Source organism: Heterocephalus glaber, unplaced genomic scaffold (assembly GCF_053883595.1).
Source record: "Heterocephalus glaber isolate CG9 unplaced genomic scaffold, H.glaber_assembly_v1.0 deba00001442, whole genome shotgun sequence".
Lineage (NCBI taxonomy): Eukaryota > Metazoa > Chordata > Mammalia > Rodentia > Bathyergidae > Heterocephalus > Heterocephalus glaber.
This window is the reverse complement of record NW_028258296.1, coordinates 56,747,108-56,761,050: the sequence shown is the minus strand read 5'-3', so window position 1 is coordinate 56,761,050 and position 13,943 is coordinate 56,747,108. Positions and strand designations below refer to the sequence as shown.

The window sequence follows — 13,943 nt, the reverse complement described above, 5'->3', positions numbered from 1 at the left end:
CACCTCCACTTACATATCTAAAAGACATCTTAAATTCAACATATCAAAACGAAACTCCTGGAGGGGCCAGGGATTTAGCTCAGTGGTTCTGGTGCCTGCCGTGCAAGCACCAAGTCCCGAGTTTGATCCTTGGTACCAAAAAAAAAAAAGAACAACACAAAACGAAACTCCTGATTTTTCAAAAGCCTTGTTCCCTTAAAGTCTTTGCCATTGAGTTAATGGCGCGTCCATTCTTCTATCACTTAGGTCTCAACTTGGAATTATCTTTGATTCTGCTCTTGTTCCATACTCTACCATCTGTCAGCCATCTGTTCTATCTTCAAATACATCCAGAAACTGTGCTCACTTCGGTAACATATATACTAGAGTTGGAACAGTACCGAAAAGATCGGCCTGGGCCTTTGGCGAGGGTGACACACAAATTCAAGAAATGTTCCCTTAAATATACATTTATATTTATGCATAAATTCACACACATCTCCAGAAACAATTTACTTCTCATCACCCCTATTTCTGTCACATCTGTCTAAGCCACTGTCATCTCTCATGAGAACTACTACATTATTCTGCATCTGCTGGTGCAGGGCTGGGGTGCAATTCAGTGGCGGACTGCATGCTTAGCCTGTGGGAGGCCTCAGGTTTGATCCTCAGGACCATACACACCCACAAAATAATAAAACAACAAATCAACCCTGTGAGGATTACTCCTCTCGGTGTAAAAGCTAAAAGACCTTGCCCTACACATCTCCCCCATCTGCCTGAACTCTTCTAAACTTCCTCTGTGGATTCTAGCTGCAGTGTTCTGGAACATCGCTCCCTGAACATAGCAGACACAATCATACCTTAGGGCAGTGACAGTGAACCTTTCAGAGCTTTCAAAGATGCAAACAGCCCACTAGAGCACACGGGCCATAGGTTTGTCACCACTGCCTTAGAGTCTTAATTCTAACTGGACCCATTGTCAAGAATCCTTTCCCTCTAAGCAGCTACCTAATTAACTCTCAGTATTTTCAGGGCTGCACTCAATCCTTACTTCTCAGTGAAGCCTATTTTAACTGTTTCTTGTAGTATATATGGTAGTTTATGTATCTTTTACCTGAAATGCTTGGAACCAGAAGGGTTTTAGATTTCAAAGCATTTTAAATTTTGAATTTTCAGATTAGATATACTCAACCTGTACTATAACCTGTCTACCAAGTCCATTCCCATCATAAATTCCAATGTCCTTCACCTTGCTCTTTTTTTACCTTTTTTCCCCAAAACTTAATCACTTTCTATCATACTATATTACCAACTTTTTCACCGTGTTTATTGTCTGTCCCACTTCCTTATCAAATGTTATCAAACACTGGTTCTGGTATGTAGTATTCTTCTTACTGTTCAGTGCTATGTATTTTCCTATTCTACTATGATTTCTTCTTTGATCCATGAGGTATTTGCAAATGCATATTTTAATTTCCAAAGTAGAGCTTTCTGGTTTTGCTATTAACTTCTAGGTTTTAGTACTATACTTAAATTACACGGATCTGAACTGCATGCAGTGACACATGTCTGCAATCCCAGCACTTAGGGAAGCTAACGCAAGAAAATCACAAATTTGAGCCCAGCCTGGGCAACTCGGTAACTTAGCAGACACTGTCTTAAAAAAAAAAAAAAAAATTAAAGGGCCTGAGAATGTAGCTCTGTGCAAAGGCTTTGGGTTCAATCTCCAGAACTCTCGCCCCCTAAAAACCCTAACATGGAGCTGTATGATACAGAATATTTAACTATCTGAATCTTGCATTAGTAGACAGTATACATCATTAATTGGTTTAAATATTCTTCATTCATAAATGCATATTTTCCAATTATGAAACACAGGATTTTCTCTACATATGAGTTCATGAAGTCAAATGTGGTATAATACATGTTATATAAACTTTTATAAATTTTTTATCTGTTTAAACTATCAATAAGTAAGAGCTAGGTTTAACTCTCCCACTAGGATAACAGAGCTATAAATTCTCCTTTAAGTATACCAGTAGGGCCCAGACATAGTGACACAGTCTTGTAATCTCAGCCTCTGAAGGCTGAGGCAAGAGGACTGCAAGTTCAAGGCCAGCTTGAGCAACCTGGCAAGGGCCTATCTCAAAATAGTAAGTAAAAAGGGCTCAGGGGCCAGAGATGTAGCTCAGTGGCACTACGTCTGCCTGGCAAGCACAAGATCCTAAGTTCGATTCCCAGTACCAAAAAGAAAGGCTCAGGCAGCTCAGTGCAAAGGCCCTGGTTTCATTCCTCAGTACTGGAAGAAGAAAAAAAGTACTCTATACCAGTAGGGTGGTGCACACATGTAATCCCAGCACTTGGCAGGCCAGGCTGGGCTACACAGTGAGTTAGAGGCCAGCCCGTGCTATGCTGCATTACCCTGTCTCCTCCCCAAAAAAGTTTGCTCTCTGTATTGATGCTCTTACCAAGTGAAAACAAATTTAGAGCTGTTGTATCTTCCTGGTGCTTTGAACTTTTGTCATTTTAAGGACCCTCTTTATCCACAATGATTTTTTTTGTCTTAAAGTCCTATTTATCTGTTATTCCTACAGCTACCACAATGGTATTTTTTATTATTTTTGATAATTGCCTTTTATAAAAATTTTCCATTTTAAATATGTTTTGGGGGCCAGGGATTTAGCTCAGTGGTTCTGGCGCCTGCCTCGCAAGCGTAAGGTCCGGAGTTCGATCCCCGGTACCCCCTAAAAATAAATATATGTATTTTTTTTTTGGTTAGATTTTAAAAAATAACCACCTCACTGACCATCTCTGTCTTTTAATTGGCAGTGTTACTATGCTTACATTTACTTTTTTCCCAGTACCAGGGATCCAACTCAGGACATTGCGCTTGTGAGGCAGACACCATGCCACTGAGATAAATCCCCAGCCTCATGCTTACATTTTATTGTGATTAATATATTTGAACTTGTTTCTATCATCATCTTATACTGTGATTTCTATCTGGTTTGCTTTTTTCTATGCTTTATATAGTTCTCTAGTCTCTTTTTAAGCCTCTTTAGAAGTTTTGCTTTTTAATTCTATCTCTCCTCTTTTAGTGTCCAGAAGTTACATATTCTATTTCTACTCAATTAGTAGCTACTTTTGAAGATTTATCACATATGTATAATAAAGTCTTAAATATCTTTTTTTTTTCCCTTTGGAGACGGGCTCTTTCATTACTATACATGTTAACTTTAAAAATTCCTAGTTCAAGCAATCTTCCTTTGTCTACTTCCCAAGTACTTGGGGACTATAGGCATGTACCACTGTGCTCCAACATTTAAATAATATCTTAAACACCTCTTCCTTCCTAAGAATCTTAAATTTTTCAATTCAAATTATAGTCTTTTTTTTACAAGAGGTAGAAAAATATGTTTATTAGCACATAGTCAAGATTGGAACAAACATCAGAATCCCCACATATAGTCTTCTTGACCTACAATATGCTAGCCAGTCATTTATCTAGTTTTGGCTTTTAAAAAAAATTCTGCTAATTAAACATCATTATTATTTTTTGTTGTATGGTGTTGGGGATTGAACTAGGACCTTCAATATATTAAGCAAGCTCTCTACCATTAAGTTACATCCCCAGCCTTTAAACATTTTATACACACTATGTCGTGCTCGCTTCGGCAGCACATATACTATACACACAATGTTTATTTAGATGTTCTAGGATTATTTTCCTTTTCAGGAAGTATATATCCTTTTGAAGGTCATTAAGTGAAGATCTGTCAGTATCCAGCTTTTATCTTCTGGAACTACCTTCATTTTGCACTTGTTCTTTTTTGTTTTGTTTTGCTTTTTTGGCACTGGGGATCCAACTCCAGACCTTGCGCTTTCGAGGCAGGTGCCAGAACCACTGAGCTAAATCCCTGGCCCTGCACTTGTTCTTAAAAAACAGTTTTTGCAAAAATAGTTTTTGAAGAAGGAAAAAAATGGAAACAAAGCTTTTGAACACAGGGAGGGAAAGGGGCTTGAGGGAGGAGGAATAAAATAAAATTTAAAAATAGTTTCTGGGCCGGGGATTTAGCTCAGTGGTTCCACCACCTGCCTCACAAGCATAAGGTCCCGAGTTCGATCCCTGGTACAAAAAAAAAGTAACCCCAAAATAGTTTTTGATTGATAGACAAATTTAGATTGATAACTGTTTTCATTCTGGTTTTTTGTTTTGTTTTTTGGTACCGGGGATAGAACTCGGGTCCTTGTGGTTGTAAAGCAGATGGCGGAAACACTGAGCTAAATCCCCGGCCCCACTGTTTTCATTCTGTACTTTTAATATTTTATTCCATTGCTCCCTGACTTCAATTTTTGTCATCAGTCATTTCTTTCAGTTACATATCTGTAGGGTGTGGTGGTGCATGCTTGTAAACCCAGAACTGGGGAGGCTGGGGTAGAAGGATCACAGCAAATCTGAGGCAAGCCTGGGCTAGTGAGTTCAAGGGCAGCCTGAACCAAATAGCAAGACCCTGTCTCAGAAAAAAAAAAGAAAGAAAAGAAAAACCAAAGCTACGTATCTGTTCCTTCTGTTTGTTGTTTTTTTTTTTTGGAGGGGGGGTTAAGACAGGGTCTCACTATGTAGCCCAAGCTGACTGGCCTTAGACTTACTACGTAGCCCAGGCTGGCCTTGAACTCCTGGTGATCCCTCCTGCCTCAGCCTTCCCAGAGCTGAGATTACAGGTATGTGCACCATGTGAGGTTCTCTGATTGCCTTTTAAGAACTTATCTTTGGCTTTGACACTCTCCAGTTTAAATACAAGGTAGGTGCAGATATCTTTTTATACATCTTATGTTTCCTGTATTTGTATATTTGTATCTTTCATTAATTTTCAAATTCTTAGCCACTATTCCTTCAAATACTGCCAGTTCTCCCTTCTTTCCTTGTGGAACTTTAATTATACATGTTAGGCTCATTACAGCCTCCCTAAGAACTTTTTTCTGGAGGTTTTTTTTGGGGGGGGGGAGTTGAGATAGGGTCTCGCTATGTGTTTCAGACTGACTTTGAACTCACTATGTAGCCTAGGCTGGTCTCGAACTTGCAGAGATCCTCCTGCCTCTGCCTCCGGAGTACTGGGATTACAGGCATGCACCTGGCCTTCTCCATCAACTTTGTTCTAAACATTACATTACAGGAAATAATTTCAGATATTTCAATTCATGAATTCTCCCTCTTCAAATGGTCTAATCTGAGCTAGGCATGGTGGCACATGCCTGTAATCCCACCACCTGGGAAGGTGAGGCAGGAGCATCACCACAAGTTCTAGATAAGCCTGAACTACGTAGCAAGATCCTATCTCAAAAACAAAACAAAAGTCTAATCTGCTGTATAACCCACCTAATTTCAACAATTATAGATTTCTAACATTTCTTTTTAAAATCTATATAACTAGGTCTAAGAGTTATTCATTCCCTGCTGTATTTTAAATCCCATCTTTTATTAATTTAAACATTTTATACATGATTATTTATATTGCTCAAATGGTTTAAGTTTTAACCACCTCACAGTGGTTTATTTCTCTCTGTTTGGTAATTCTTTTATTACGAACTTATATTTTGCTGAATTTCACCTGTGGGAATTCTGAGGGTTAATCAGAGACTGCTTTCTTTCAGAAATACTTGCACTTTCGTTCAGCACACAGTCAGAGGTGGTACTGGTCCCAGTTTAATTCAGCATCCTTCTCAGAGGGCTCTTCCACTTGTCTGGCGCCCAGGGCTTAGTCTCCTGAGTGCTGATATATGCATTCGCCCTCAGGACAACCTCACCTTTCCCTTTGCTTACAAGGTCACTCATACCCTATTCTGACTGACTTCACTTTTCCAGTGAACAGACTCTTCGAAGTTCTCTTACTTATTTAGCCTACCCAGTAATTCATTAAAAGTGTGTGTAAATTTCCATTCAGAAGAACTCTAAATAATTTACATAGATACTTCCCCTTCAAGGAGGTGAGGCATGACTCCCTACCCCTTAAGTGTGGACTATGCAGACTTCCTTCAAAACAATGTGTTGAAAGGAGAAAAGAAGAGTAACTTTACTGTAAAGAAACCTGACAAAAACTACTTTGGCTAGGTGATCAAGGTTAGCATCATCAGTGCTAAGTCATGCTGATAGAATATCTGTGATATGACATGATGAGAGCATGTCTTTTCCTCTATGGTCATCGAAGAATAAAGCGGTACACACCTCTAATCCCAGCACTTGGAAGGCTGAGGCAGGAGAATCACCATGAGTTGGAGGCCAGCCTGGGCTACATAGTGAGTTCAAGGCCAGCCTGAATGACATAGCATGATCCTATCTTGAAATAAGGGGAGGGGAGTGGACAACATTGTATAGAATACCTGATAAATTCCCCCCAAACTGTCAAAGTCTAGAAGACTCTAAAGAGACATGACAATTTAAGATAATAAAGGAATTCTGAATGGGATCCTAGGACCTAAAAAGGCACTGGGTAAACACGAAGGAAATTCATGCAGTATGAACTCTTAATAACTGCATGTAGGCCCGGGGATTTAGCTCAGTGGTTCTGGTGCCTGCCTTGCAAGTGCATGGTCCCAAGTTCAATCCCCGGTACCAAAAAAAAAAAAAGAAAGAAATAGCTGCACATTAATAGCTAGTTTGTTGATTCTAATAAATATACCATACTAAAGCAACAATAGAGGTAACTGATACAGGCTATGTAAAATCCTCAGTACTATCTATCTTTGCAATTTTCCTATAAATCTGAAACTAAAGTAAACCATTTATATAAAAATTATACTTGTTGGAATTTTTGCAGGCTATAGCTGCAGTTTTAGTGGAAAAATCCCTCGAAATGTCTAACCTATCAGACTATCAAAAACAGAAGTCCTGGGCCAGGGATTTGGCTCAGTGGTTCCACCGCCTGCCTTGAAAGCGCAAGGTCCCGAATTCGATCCCTGTACAAAAAAAAAAAAAAAAAATCATGGTCCTTCCCTCTAGCAAACTTTTTCTTCCCTCAGTTTCTGAGAAACCACTTTGTTCCAATCCTCTCCCCTCCTGAGGCCACCTTTACTTGCACTAACCCTGATCTCTTTTAGCACCCTGCAGATTGAAGTGCTTGTCCATTTATTATGCCTACATGCTAACAATTCCCAAATAGCCTAGTGGTTCAAAGCATATTCCTTCAGTCAGTTTCAAAGATCAGCCCTATGTCCATTTGAACAAACCTTTCAAAACACCGCTTTCCTCTTTTTGTACAACAGGATAGTAATAGTACCTCTCTCTCCAGGGGGTTGTCAAGACTATGTGACACAGACACACAAAAGCCCAGCACAGCATCAAGTGCCTAACTGCAGTAAAATACCAGCCAGTACAAAGACTATGAGCACTACCCGCCTAATTCTCTACTAAACAACACTTCTCAGATGCCCTGCAGACATTCCAGCTCCACAATATGGGAACCTGCTCCCATCATCTTCAAAATTCCCTGCCACCAAGACAGACCCAAGAACTCATCTTCCCTCTAAACTTATCCTCAACATCTGGTGGGTCAAGTTCTGTTAAATTCCACTTTTTTTTTTTTTTTTTGAGACAGGATCTCATTGTGTAGTGCAGGCTGACCTTGAACTCACTATGTGTCCCAGGCTGAGCTCAAACTCATGGCAATCCTCCTGCCTCAGCCTTCCAAGTGCTGGGATCAGAGGTGTGCACCACCATGCCCGGGTGAATTCTACTTTCTAAATACCTCTTGCATCTTTCTTTCCTCTCCATTACCACTACATCTGCCATACGGTCAGATTATTATAACCACATTCTAACATTTCTCTAAATATATTATTTTTAGTAACTGTAATACCAGATTCAGATATAGTTTACAGTGTTACTTCAAATAGCATTATACAATATATTCACTGGTACAGTACAAAAGCAGCTCCATTTACTTTTGTGTGTGTGCATGTGCATCAACTGGAACTGAACCTAGGCTCTTACACTAGGCAAGTACTCTACTACTGAGCCACTAAGCTACATTCCCAACCCGTGTGTGTGTGTGTGTGTGTGTGTGTGTGTGTGTATACATGATACTGAGGATTGAACCCACAGCCTTCACACCGAGCTACATCCCCAGCCCTTTTTATTTTTATTGTGAGGCAGGGTCTCAATAAGCCACTAAACTGCCCAAACTGGTCACAAACCTAAGATCCTCCTGCCTCAGCCTCTCAGAGTGCTGGAATTATAGCTGTGCTCCATCCCATCTGACTATTCCTATCCCTTTTTCTTTTTTTAAAATTAATTTTATTGGTACATTTTAGGTATACAATATAATGACATTCATCACTGGAAATTTGCGTCCTATCCCTTTTTCATTTTTAGGTTGAGACAAGGTCTTGCTAAACTGCCCATGCTGAGGTTCAATTTGCAATCCTGCCTCACACTCCCAGTAACCGGGATTAAAGGTTTGTGCCACTATACTAGCTCCTCTATCTTTCCTGATTATCTTAATGTCCTCATCCACCCCAACCTCTCATTTTCACCTGCAGTCATACTCTATTTACTGCTTAGTGCAGGAAACTCCCCTGACTCCATCCATCCTAGTCTCTTCCCCTACTTAGAAGACAGAGAGCTGGAGATGTACCCCAGTGGTAGAGTATTCCCTAGCTAGCATCACACTGGGTTCAATCCACAGCACCACCAAAAGAAAAACAGAGTTCAGCAATTCTGAACTGCTGAACACAGATGAGTCTGAAAGCACTACTCAGAGGGGTTAAATATGTTTTGTTTTTTGTTTTTTTTGTACCGGACATCGAACTCGGGTCCTTGCGCTTGCGAGGCAGGCATGAAACCACTGAGCTAAATCCCCAGCACAGAGGGGTTAAATATGGCACGACACAATAAGGTGCCTCAGGCAACAAGACTGAAGTTAAAGGAAGCAGCAAAGCCAGTAGCAACTAATGGTATATATGAGAATGACAATCTATGTTTCTTTTTCTTTTCGAGACAAGGTCTCACTATGTAGCCTAGGATGGCCTCAAACTTGCAATGATCTTCCTGCCTCAGCCTCCCAAGTGCTGGGATTATAGGTATGCACCACCATGCCCAGCTATGTTTAATATTTGTGTTTCTAGGGCCGGGGATTTAGCTCAGTGGTTCCACCACCTGCTGCGCAAGTGCAAGAACCCAAGTTCGATCCCTTGTACCAAAAAAAAAAATTTGTGTTTCTACAAATTTGCATTTCATCTGATATCCCAGAACATGACCCTAATTTTAAAAATATAAAATACATTAAATAGTGGCCTTCACTGATTTGATTTAAACTTTATGAATCCAAAAACTTTTTTTTGGTGGTGGTGGTGGTACATGCCTATACTCCCAGCACTCAGGAAGTTGAGGCAGAGGCTGAGGCAGAAGGATCAGCGAGAGTTCAAGGCCTGCCTGAACTAAATAAGTGAGTTCAAGGCCAGCCCAGACCACATAGCAAGACCCCGTCCCCCTAAATTGTCTTTGTTTTATTGTGTATCTATCAGTAAATCAGTTCTTGAGCAAGGCTTGGCACATTTAAAAAATGCTTAATTGGGCCGGGGATTTAGCTCAGTAGCACTATGCCTGCTTCGCAAGCGCAAGGTCCTGAGTTTGATCCCCTGTACCAAAAAAAAAAAAAAAAAAAAAAAAAAAAAAAAGCCAGGGATTTAGCTCAGTGGTTCCACTGCCTGCCTCGAGAATGCACGGTCCCGAGTTCGATCCCCAGAACCAAAAAAAACCCATTTTCCAAAAAAAAAAGCTTTAATGGGGGAAAAAATAAGAACTAAGATACATCATGTACAGGTACAAGCACCCAATGATAAATGTAAATGTACTATATACCTAAAATGTATCGATAAAAGAATTAAAAAGAAAAAAAAGCTTAATAGATACCTATTGAATAAATAAATTAGGTTAAGTGTAGTCCAGAAACAGAGGGTAAATGAAATTCGTTTTTTTGCATTTATTTTTTTGGTGCTGGGGATTGAACTCAAGACCTCACACTTGCCAGGTAGGCACTGTGCCACTGAGCTACATCCCTGGCCCTGAAATTCCTAAGGTAAAATGAATTCCTAGTTTCTCTTTTCCTAAAAGCTTTGAATTAAATCCAAATATCATACTAATACCAGTATCATAAAAATAATCTTGGTTAAGTGTCACTATTTATTGTTTTTATGTTTATACATATTTTCTTACTCTTTCCCCCATTCCTTAAGTCCTGAAAATCATGTCTTTATTCTGTCTTTTCCACTCTCACTTGGCTATTATGTATACATGTGTAGCTTCTGACTGGCACCCTGCCTCTGATTCTTTCACATCTGTGCTTAAATTTGGGTTATCTGCTTCATGTATTTTTGGAAAAATTTTTTGCTCCATGAACCCTTTCTTACTGTCCACAAGGAAGGAACTCTCTGCTCTGCTATTGGGGGTTTCCTGCAAATATTTATATAACTAAATTTCCCAAAGCATGTTCTATGAAACACTATTCACAAGAAATGTTAAAAAAAGAAAGATATTTAAATAAGTCTGGAAAACAATGAATCTCCTATCCACTAACCCCTTGGAAATTCAAGCAGCATTTTATTTACTGAAGTCCCACAGCATGAAAGCAGGTTTAGCCAAGTATAGGGGCAATTAATTGCCTGTAATCCCATACTAAGGAGGCTTGAGTTCAAGGCCAACCTAGGCTACACAGCAAAACCCCATCTAAGGGGAAAAAGGGGACAGAAAATAAGAGAGCAGGTTTAACTTAATTTGAAGTCTCTTAACTGTTTTTGCAGCACTGAGGAGTGAACCCAAGGCCTAAAACATGCAAGTGCTCTACCACTGAGCTATACCTCAGCCTGGTACTTCCTAAACAGTGAAATCCTAAACTAATCACCATGTTTTAGGCAATGCTAATATATAAAGTACAAATTCATGGGCCAGGGATTTAGCTCAGCAGCATAGTGCCTGCCTGGCAAGCGTGAGGTCCTGATTTCAATCCCCAGTACCAAAAAACCAAAAAAACCCCAAAGTACAAATTCATACTCTTATTTTTGTTCACTATAGTACTATGATACATATTCTCTGTATCTTGCAGATTTGTCAATTTACACACATGTGCTATATATGGCAACCTAAGAAACCTCAGAGGACAGAATTATTATTTTTTTAATGCAGGAGATTCAACCCAGGGCTTCGTGTATACTAGGAAGGACTGTAAACTATGTTCCTAGACCCTAGAAATGAACCCTTTGTGCTTGTTTCTTTGTTTTTTTTGAGATGGTCTCCCTGACTGGCCTCAACCTCACAATCCTCCTGCCTCAGCTCCTGTGTGCTAGGATTACAGGCATACAGCAGTATGTCCAACTTAGAAATTAATTTTTTACCTATGACACAGAATATATGTATAAGGATGCCCTGTAAATGAATTTCAAAAGCTCTTCACTTTTCTACTAGTCTTGCTGCTGTTGTTGTTGTTTTGAGACAGGGTTTCACTATGTCATTCAGGCTGGCTTTGAACTATGTAACCAAGGCTGGCATCAAACTCACACAGTGATCTTCCTGCCTCAGCCTCCCAACTGGTGGAATTACAGGCATGTGCCACCATGTCTGACTTCTACTAGGTTTAAAAAATCTTTTTTAAACAAAGTGAAACTGACTGATCTCCTAGGCTATGTATCTTAACATAATTTTTTTTTAAAAACAGGATCTTGATAAATCAGTGAGTTGTATAGGCTGGGCCCAAACTTTCGATCCTTCTGCCTCAGCCTCCCAGAGTGCTGCAATTAGAGGTGTGCACCACTTCACCTGTCTTATTTTCTGAAAATCCAGTGACATCACAAATATTGCTGTTCCTTCAAAATCCCTTGAGATAATTTTCATGTTAGCACAGTAGCTAAAAAACAAGAAATATTCTTAAATTTTGTGAATTTCTAGAACTATAAGATGTTGATATATAAACAGGTACTTGAAATATAGCAAAAGAGTTAGTTTCCAAATTATATGTTCTATGAATTTAAAAATATTTATTAATTAAAATAAATTCATTAGTTAATAAGTCATATATGTTAAAAATTTAAAGTAGCTATATTTTCCTTAACAAAAATTCAGTGAGAGTAAACTTGTTCTACATTTTTGCAAATCTATTTAATGTCTGGCTTAATAGAAGACATCTGGATTCTCATAGCTACTTCTATATGCAATATATTGCTATAAATGAATGAATAAATTATTTTACACTCTGCAGCATAGTGAAATCATCAAAATAGGCAGAAGGCTGTTTGGGAACCTTTATACTACATACACCTTACTGTCCAAAGAACACTGTAAAATACCAATACACTCTGAAGGAAGTGAGGAGCGGCCTGGCACAATGCTAAAGTGTAAACTCTGGAATCAAGACACTTAAATTTGAAACCTGTCTGTACTGTTTCCTAGGTATGTACCACGAACAAAGTTATTTGACCTCACCAAACCCTCAATACCTGATTTATTACCACTTACTAGTGCTTATTATTTTGCCTATCACCTGTGTAGTTAACTTTACAAAAATATCACTAATAGACTTAGTAAGATTTGCCTAACAAATTGTTATATTAAATGAGATCTCATAAAAACTCAGTAAATGTTAGCTACTTTATTACTAAATTATCAATGACTGACATTTGTGAAGTTAGCTAAATTAATGAATGGAAATGTAATAAAGAACATTGTTAGTAATACCAAAGAATATGGAAGCAACCTGGGGTTAAATCCACTGTATTTGTTTTTTTTCTGCTACTCATCCTCCCCTTCTGCCTATACAAAACAAAGAACACAATTAAGCTTATGTTTAGCCACCTTGAAACCAAGTACAATTTCCTTTTTCTGTGTTAGAAATGTTCGGACAATTTCCTTAAAATAATCATTAACTTCCCTGAGATTCAGTCTGTAAATTTTTGAAGTAAGGATAATTCCTATCTTGCACAGTTGACGTCAGGATTTTAGATAATATTTGTATGATAGGGCTGGGGATTTAGCTCAGTGGCAGCACACCTGCCTCACAAGCGCAAGGTCCTGAGTTCGATCCCCAGTACCGGGGGAAAAAAAATTTGTATGATATCTAGTAAAGCATGCTCAGTAAATAATATCTACATTTAACCAAAAAGTCATACCTCTTCAAATCTGTCATAGTACATAAACACTTACCTCAACCAAGGGCTTTTGTTCGATTGTTACCTTAGTTACTGAATGTTAACTTCTTTAGAATGCCATCTCTTTTAGCACTCAGTCCAATTTTACATACAGCAAGCACTGAATATTTCTAAATTTATTATCTGGGTTCTGTAACACTGGACACAGTAACATACTCTAGAAGAACTCTTAATATTGCCTACACCCAGACACACAGATTAAAAGATTCATGATGGCAATGGAATGCAAAAATACCTCAGGATCCATTCTGGGTTTTTTAAAATAAAAAGTGGAAAGATGAGGATGTAACTCAGTGGAGAGAATTTTCCTAACACATGTGGGGCCATAGGTTTGCTCCTTAGCACCAACAAAAATAAAATTTAAAAATGGTTAAATCGAAACTCCTCGCATTATAAGATTTAGTTTTGCTGTGCAGTTACACCTACTTGTAATCCTAGCTACTCAGGAAATGGAGGCAGGCAATCTCAAACTCAAGGCCATCCCCCAAACAAAACAAAACAAACAAAATCAAACTCAAGGCCAGCCTGTGCAGCTTAGTAAGTCCTTGTCTCAAAATTTAAAAGGGGGGACATGGCGGTGGGGAGTGATGTGGCTCAGCAGTCAACCCTACAACATGTGAGGCCCTGGATTCAATCCCTATCACCAAAAAATAAAATAAAAATAATTTCTTTTAATCCCTATCACAGTACCACTTTTAGTAAAGGGTAATAAAGCAGCTTACATCTCTCTACTGTGCGTACAAAAGAAGTAGAAACTGAAAGTAAGAGAA

At 38.9% G+C, this 13,943-nt stretch overlaps 1 protein-coding gene and 1 non-coding gene across 7 annotated transcripts in view; one reads left to right on the top strand and one right to left on the bottom strand.

The window, feature by feature from the left end:
* Rprd2 (regulation of nuclear pre-mRNA domain containing 2) overlaps window positions 1–13,943 on the bottom strand; it is a 96,875-nt gene that overhangs the window by 71,109 nt on the left and 11,823 nt on the right. The gene's annotated exons all lie outside the window — the stretch shown is intronic.
* Window positions 339–445, top strand: LOC147827783 (U6 spliceosomal RNA). The gene has a single exon (XR_015452143.1). It is a non-coding gene; the product is annotated as a U6 spliceosomal RNA (small nuclear RNA).